The sequence below is a fragment of the Orycteropus afer genome, unplaced genomic scaffold, assembly GCF_000298275.1.
Source record: "Orycteropus afer afer isolate SDZICR_OR568_19922 unplaced genomic scaffold, OryAfe1.0 scaffold00258, whole genome shotgun sequence".
In the NCBI taxonomy this organism is placed as follows: Eukaryota; Metazoa; Chordata; class Mammalia; order Tubulidentata; family Orycteropodidae; genus Orycteropus; species Orycteropus afer.
Window position 1 is genome coordinate 307,666 of NW_006921845.1, and position 6,948 is coordinate 314,613.

Sequence of the window (6,948 nt, forward strand, 5' to 3'; positions counted from 1 at the left end):
ACCAGAGCTCCTGTTGCATATAGTATTCCGTTGTGTAAATGTACCATAGTTTGGTTATCAATTCATCTGTTTATAGCCATTTAGGATGTTTCCATTTCTTTGCTATAGTGAATTGTGTTGTGATGAACATGACTGTGCATATGTCAGTTCATGTCCTGTCTCTCACAACCTTAGGATATATTCCTAGTAATGGAATTGCTGGATCAAATGTTATTTCTATTTTCAATTTTTTAAAGAAACACCATACTGTCTTCCATAGTGACTGCACCATATTATCATCCCAGCAGCAGTGTATGAGGGTTCCAATCTCTCTACAACCTCGGCATCATTTGTTATTATATTTGTTATTTTCTTGGAATTATTTGTTAGTTGAAAATAACAAACCCACCAGCCACTCCTCGGAAGAAAGATATAGCAATCTATTTCCGTAGTAATACTGCCTTGGAAACCCAAGGAGGGGTCTCTATGAGTCGGATCTGACTCAATGGCAGTGAGTTTGGTTTGGTTTTGGAATGGCTAATGATCATGAGCATTTCATCATGTGTTTGTTGGCCACCTGTATATCTTCTTTAGCAGTGTCTGTTTATGTCCTTTGCCCATTTCTGAATTGGATTGTTTGTCTCTTTAGTGTTGAGGTGTTGAAGTTTTCTATAAATTTTCATAAATTTTAGAGATAAGTCCCTTGTCAAGAGATTTCATAACTAATTTTTTCCCCAATCTGTAGGTTCTCTTTTCACCGTTTTTGAGAAGTCTTTCGATGTACGTAAGAGTTTAAAAAGGTCCTACTCATCTAGTTTCTCTTCTGCTGCTCTAGCATTTTGTGTTATGCTTGATAGTCTATGAAAGATAAAATAGAGGCAAATCTAGGTGCCCTAATTTATAGCATAAACAGACTATCAGCGGATAATTCTTAAACCCTGAAACACTTGCCCTTTCTTTGCCTCATCTCCACTAATGAACAAAGAGAGGATAGGCAAAGAGAAGGGATTTACCTTGGAAGGAAGATTGGGCAATCTACTTCTGTAGTGATACCACCTCAAAAACCCAAGGTCCCTATGAGTTGGATCTGATTAAACAGCAGTGAGTTGGTTTGGAAAAGTGAAAATTCAGCAATACTAACATCAACAATGACATAAAAAACTAATGTTTCTGTAATTAATAACCAAGGGTTTATTGTGTTCCAGGCAGTGTGACTAAGAAGTTTACTGTTTAAAGTTACAGTTTAACTATCATCTCTAATTTTCCCAAGTTGTGTCTTCCCTACAGCATGAAGGGAAGGAGAGGAACCATGGTTAATGCATACATTTCTGCTTTACTGAGAGAATCTCAAGAGTCTATGGATAGTTTTCCAACACTTGTCACTTAAGGCTATTTCATCAGGGTCACAAAAGTCTAATTTATGAGGTAACAGTGTAAATAACCGGGAATATCTGTGTTCATTTTCCTGGTTAAAGGATAATACTGGTGACCAAGTTTCCCAAGTGGTCTCTATTTCAAAATGAACCTGTCAAATCTGAGGCTTAAAGAAAGTCACAGAGTTCAGACTCTGTGTAAGGTAAAGACTATACAATGTGGTATCAAAGGTTCAGGCTTTATTTTGATCTCTGTGATGTATTTATTGTGACACATTTACTCTTTCTGAGTTTGTTTTTATTTACAAAATGGAGATAACTTATATAACTCCCTGGGTTGTAAGGATCCAAAGGATCTTAATGAACATGAAGTATACACACACACGCACACACACTCAAAAAATATCTCTATCTCTATCTCTATCTCTATCTAATCTCATAGCGACCCCTCCTTGGGTTTCTGAGATGGTATCACTACAGAAGTAGATTGCCCAGTCTTCTTTCTGAGCAGTGGCTGGTATAGTTGAACTGCCAGCCTTCTGGTAGCAGTCAAATGCCTTAGGCTCTACACTACCAGAGCTTATATATATATATACACACAGAGAGAGAGAGACAAAGAAAGAGGCATAATATAATAAAAACTCAAAACTCTATTGCTCTTGAGTCAATGCTGGCTCATAACAACCCTATGATCATGAAGACAGCATAGGGCCAGGCAACATTTTGTTCTGTTAGCACAGAAGGCTAACATGAGTTGGACCTGACTCAAGAACAACTAAAAACAACATAACCATTCAGAATAATGACATTTCCCAGACTCATCCAAAGCTAGATGTAACCCTATATCTAAGTTCTGGCCGATGGTATATAAGAAATGATGTGTGCACTCTATGATCATATGTCCAAGAAGGGGTATGGTCTCTCCTTCGCTTTCCCCCATTTTTGCTCACTGGTGGGAATGCAGATATACTCTGAGTAATCCATCTTGGATCATGAGGACTAGGGCAATAACCCATAGGAATGGAAACAACCAGTCAAAATCTTTTAGACTAATGAAGAACATACTTCGCTCATACAAAGGCTCAAAAAATTAGAGATAAAACTAGGAAGCAGGTTCCAATGTATTGCAGTGTTGGATTACCCAATAAACAAGGTAAACACAGGCTTACTTGTGCTTGCTTACTCATCTGTAGTGAAAACAGTTTCACATTTTTTCACCACAGCAAAGATTCTGCTTGAAGGTGTGGCTGGCATCTCTCTCTCTCTCTCTTCCAACCCCATAGTACCTTCCTACAGAATCAAAGCCTCTTTTCAAATTTACAGTCCCCCAGGGTGCTCTGGTGGCATAGTGCCTAAAGCACTTGACTGCTAACCAGAAGGCTGGTGGTTCAATCCTACCAGCCACTCCTCGGAACGAAGGTTTGGCAATCTACTTCTGTAGTGATATCGCCTCAGAAACCCAAGGAGGGGTCCCTTTGAGTTGGATGGACTCGACAGCAGTGAGTTTAGTTTTGGTTTTAAGGGGCATGGAAGGAGTTCTGGTGGCACTGGAGTTAAGGCTTTGGGCTACTAAACAAAAGGTCAATGATTCAAACCCACCAGCTGCTCCATAGGAGGAAAACTGGGCAATCTGCTCCTGTAAATATTTACAACCATGGAAACCCTAAAGGGGTTGCTATGAGTCAGAATTAACTTGATGACAATGAGTTTGCTTTTCGTTTGGTATAACAGGGATGGAGTACCCAGTAGACAAGGTAAGCACAGGCTTGTTATTGTTAGAATCAACTTGGTTCTGTCTCAGAATTAAATCTGTGAGCTTTAGATTAAGATGTTTGGGGCTTGATCTCTACCATTTACTAGTTGTGTAATCTTGGGAAAATAATTTAACTTCTCTGAGCCTATGTCATCATTTGTAAAATGGAACTAATAATACTTACCTTATATATATGGTGTAAGAATTAAATAAGGCTTCTTTAAGACATCTGTCACGTATAGACACATGTTGGATTTTCCTGGCTGAAACCTGAGAATATAGAAAACCATGTGCCTTTTAGATCTCCATATTGAGCAGTCTATTATAAAAGAAGCCTGGTGGCACAAATGGATAAGCACTTAGCTGCTAACTGGAAGGCTGATGGTTTGAACCCACCCATTGGCTCCACAGGAGAAAGACTTGGCAATCTTCTTCCATAAAGATTACAGCCACGAAAACTCTTTGGGGCAGTTCTACTCTGTCACATGGGGTCACTATGACTTGGAATTGACTTGATGGTGCCCAACAAAGAAATAATTATTATGAAAATGATCACGAGCTTTCTTACATTTTTCTAACTCTAGTCCTGTTATTATTTTTGTTTATTAATTTTTCTCTAATCATTGTCTCTTTCTCTGTAATTATTAGGAGTTAAAACAAACAAAACTAAACCAACCAAGCACATCCAAACAAACAAGGAAACCATAAACTCATCTTAAAATTGGAAAAGGAAGGAAAGAAGGAATAAAGGATAAAAGAGGAAAGAGTCTGCCAATTAAGTTATGGAGTTTAGAAATCTAAGTTCCAACAAACCTTGAGAATTAGGAAAACTCATAGTATATGTGCATAGCATATGTCAGGAAGCTTGGAAGCATTATCACATTTAGTTCTCACACACAACTACCCTATGAGATAGTACTATTATTACTCCATTTCACGAATTTGTGCTCAGAGAGGATTACTAACCTGTTGAAGAACGTAGAGCTAATGAAAAATAGACTTATTCTTCACATTCTGAATCTTCTGACTCCAAGATGGATACTCTTTATTATGTTATGTTTTCTTCCACAACCGTGGAGTTAAGACAGTAGGTGGTTGTTGTTGTTGTTGTTATGGGCCGTTGAGTTGGACCTGACTGTTAGCAACCCCTCCTTGGGTTTCTGAGGTGTTATCACTATGGAACTAGTTTGCGCAACCTTCTTTCCAGAAGTGGCTGGTGGATTTGAACCACCAGCCTTCTAGTTAGCAGTTAATTGCCTTAGGCACTACCTTATGAGACCTCCTAAAACAGTAGGTGGTAATTAGAAAAGTGAAAGATTAGTAGGCCATGTTGCTGAAGTCTTTAGAGAATAAAAGGAGAAGGGGGATATCTTCCCAAAACAGAGAAGTGGGTGGGGTAGCAGGAGCGAATCATAAACTCTTTATTCACCATTCCTTTAAAGATTAACTTGACTGTTATATTCTATTTCCTAACTCCTCAATTCCCTCAACATCTGACACTTAATTGCTACCTGTGCTCAGAGAGTTCCTGCTCCCTGAGTCTCCAGATACCTCAGGGATGGGGCTCCAGAGGGACAATGAGACCATTTAAAATCCTACAAAAGTAGGAAATATTTTTGCTTCTTCTAACTGAGGAAATCAATTAGAAGAGTTTCCATCAGGCACATAGCATCTTCTGTCTATGTGATTCTGAATGAAAAGAAGACTGTTTGGTACCCTTGGCTGGAAAATCCAAGCCCAATCCCATGGCACCTGTGGAAGAAAGATGTTTGGTATACAGATTCTGTAGAAGAAAATGAAACAAAAAAAAAAAAAGAGGGGTAGAAACCCAGTGTTTATTTTTCTTATTTAAGTCCTTAAAACCCTTTTAACTACATAGGTGCTCAGAGGTAATCCCCATCTTTGTGAATTGTTACTCTTTATCCTAATTCTAGAGAACTGAGCAGCAAAGATTGTGGAAAACAACACAACTGAGGGCATCCTTCTTATTTGTGTAATCTCAGAGTTCTTTCCTGAATTCATTCTATAAAACAGCATGCAAAAATTCATTCATTTATTTATCATTGGTTTATATCATTAGTTTAGCATCTATCATTACCAAGCACTAAACTGTTGCTTAGGATTCAGAAATTAGTTGGATATATTCTCTGATACAAAGAAAATAATCATCTTTGTGAAAATATATAAAACACATTCTCCTGGTTCTCTTCCTTTTTCCAAAGAATATATCTATTTCTTCTTAAATGTCTCCCTTTCCTGCTCCTTTGCCAAAATGTAGTATTCCTCAAGGTTTGGCCTTGAGTCCTTTATTGTCCTCATGATATCTACTCTCTCAGGCTTAAGACATCAACCATCATCTCCATACAGGTAATTTTTTAAATTCCTTAGTGCAAAGTATGAGCTATCAATAGCAACTGTAATATTATGTAGCATCTTATTATATATCAAAGTCTCTCATGAACATCATCATATTTAAGTTTTACAGCAGTTCAGTGAAGTAATGAAGTAACTGTTATCTTAGCTAATTAACACGTATTGGATCATCCTATATTAAGGAGCCCAGTTACAGTGGTAGACATCATAATACAGACCTGTGGGATGCAAATGAGGGACATATAACTAAAGAAGCTATTCAGTTTTTTGCTAGGACTTTTCCATAATCACTCTCAAAAATGTCCTACTTGGAATGATAAATTTGGACCGATTAGGATTGAAATCGCTAATGCAGGGAATGTATTCTGTTTCTGTATATATGAGAAGCTGAGAGTCAGAGATTGTTAGGTACTTACTCACGGAAAAAAAAAAAAAAAGGTACTTGTTCAGAGTCACATTCCCATAAATTAGAACCTGAACTTGGGCCTTTGGACCTCTAATCTAAGTTGTTTCTCATATAGCATGATTGACTGTTTTCTAAGCAAATGTTTGAATTTGAGTTGAGTCTTTTAGGAAGGCTTTATCTATTTCTGTTCTGGATGCAACATCAAATTATTATGTTAATTCTCATTCTCAGGTCCATGTATTTTCTTCTGATGCCCACAAGCCTGTCCTGTGTTAGTTCTAGAAATGATGAGGATCTTGAATGTTTAAGATTTTAAATATATATGTGTAGTTGCTTTTAGGTTACAAGTACAAACATTAAAAAGAAAAAAATCCTAGTTGAAAAAGTTGTAATCTGAAATTATATTATTTTAATGAGATTAATTCTCATAGTTCCTCTCTGTTTTCAGCTTTTATCTTAAAGACAATAATATTTTAGTGTAAATATTATACTTGAGATGAACATAAATGTGACATATTCTACCTTGGTTATCACTGATGTCATGGATTAGCACATTTCATATTTTACTGTTTTTTAAAAGATTTGGAAGGGAGCTTGCATGGTGAAGGGAATGGAGTAGGAACTTATGGCATGGTTACCAATCTTCTCTGCCGCGTGATTTGTTTTTGTACTTCAGTATAATACAGGAGAAACCTACATAGACATTCAGGGATGGGTTCTAGACACTTCCCCAAAATTGTCAATTATTTAGCATTAGTTCTGTTTATGCCAATATTGTTAATACATTACAAGAGTTGTTTGCAGTCTTGCCTAAATAAAAGCATAAATAGCAATTGAGGGCAAAACCAAAAAAACCAAACCCCCTGCCATCAAGTCAATTCCAGCTCACTGAACTCCCATTAGGTTTCCAAGGCTATACTCTTTATGGAAGTAAATTGCCTCATCTTCCTCCCTCTGGTTGCATCAACCTTCAACCTTCTGGTTCACATCCAAATGCCTTATCCATTATGGATGCCACAATAGCTCCTTTTAGTTGACGAGCACAGTCTCTATACTTAAAAAAA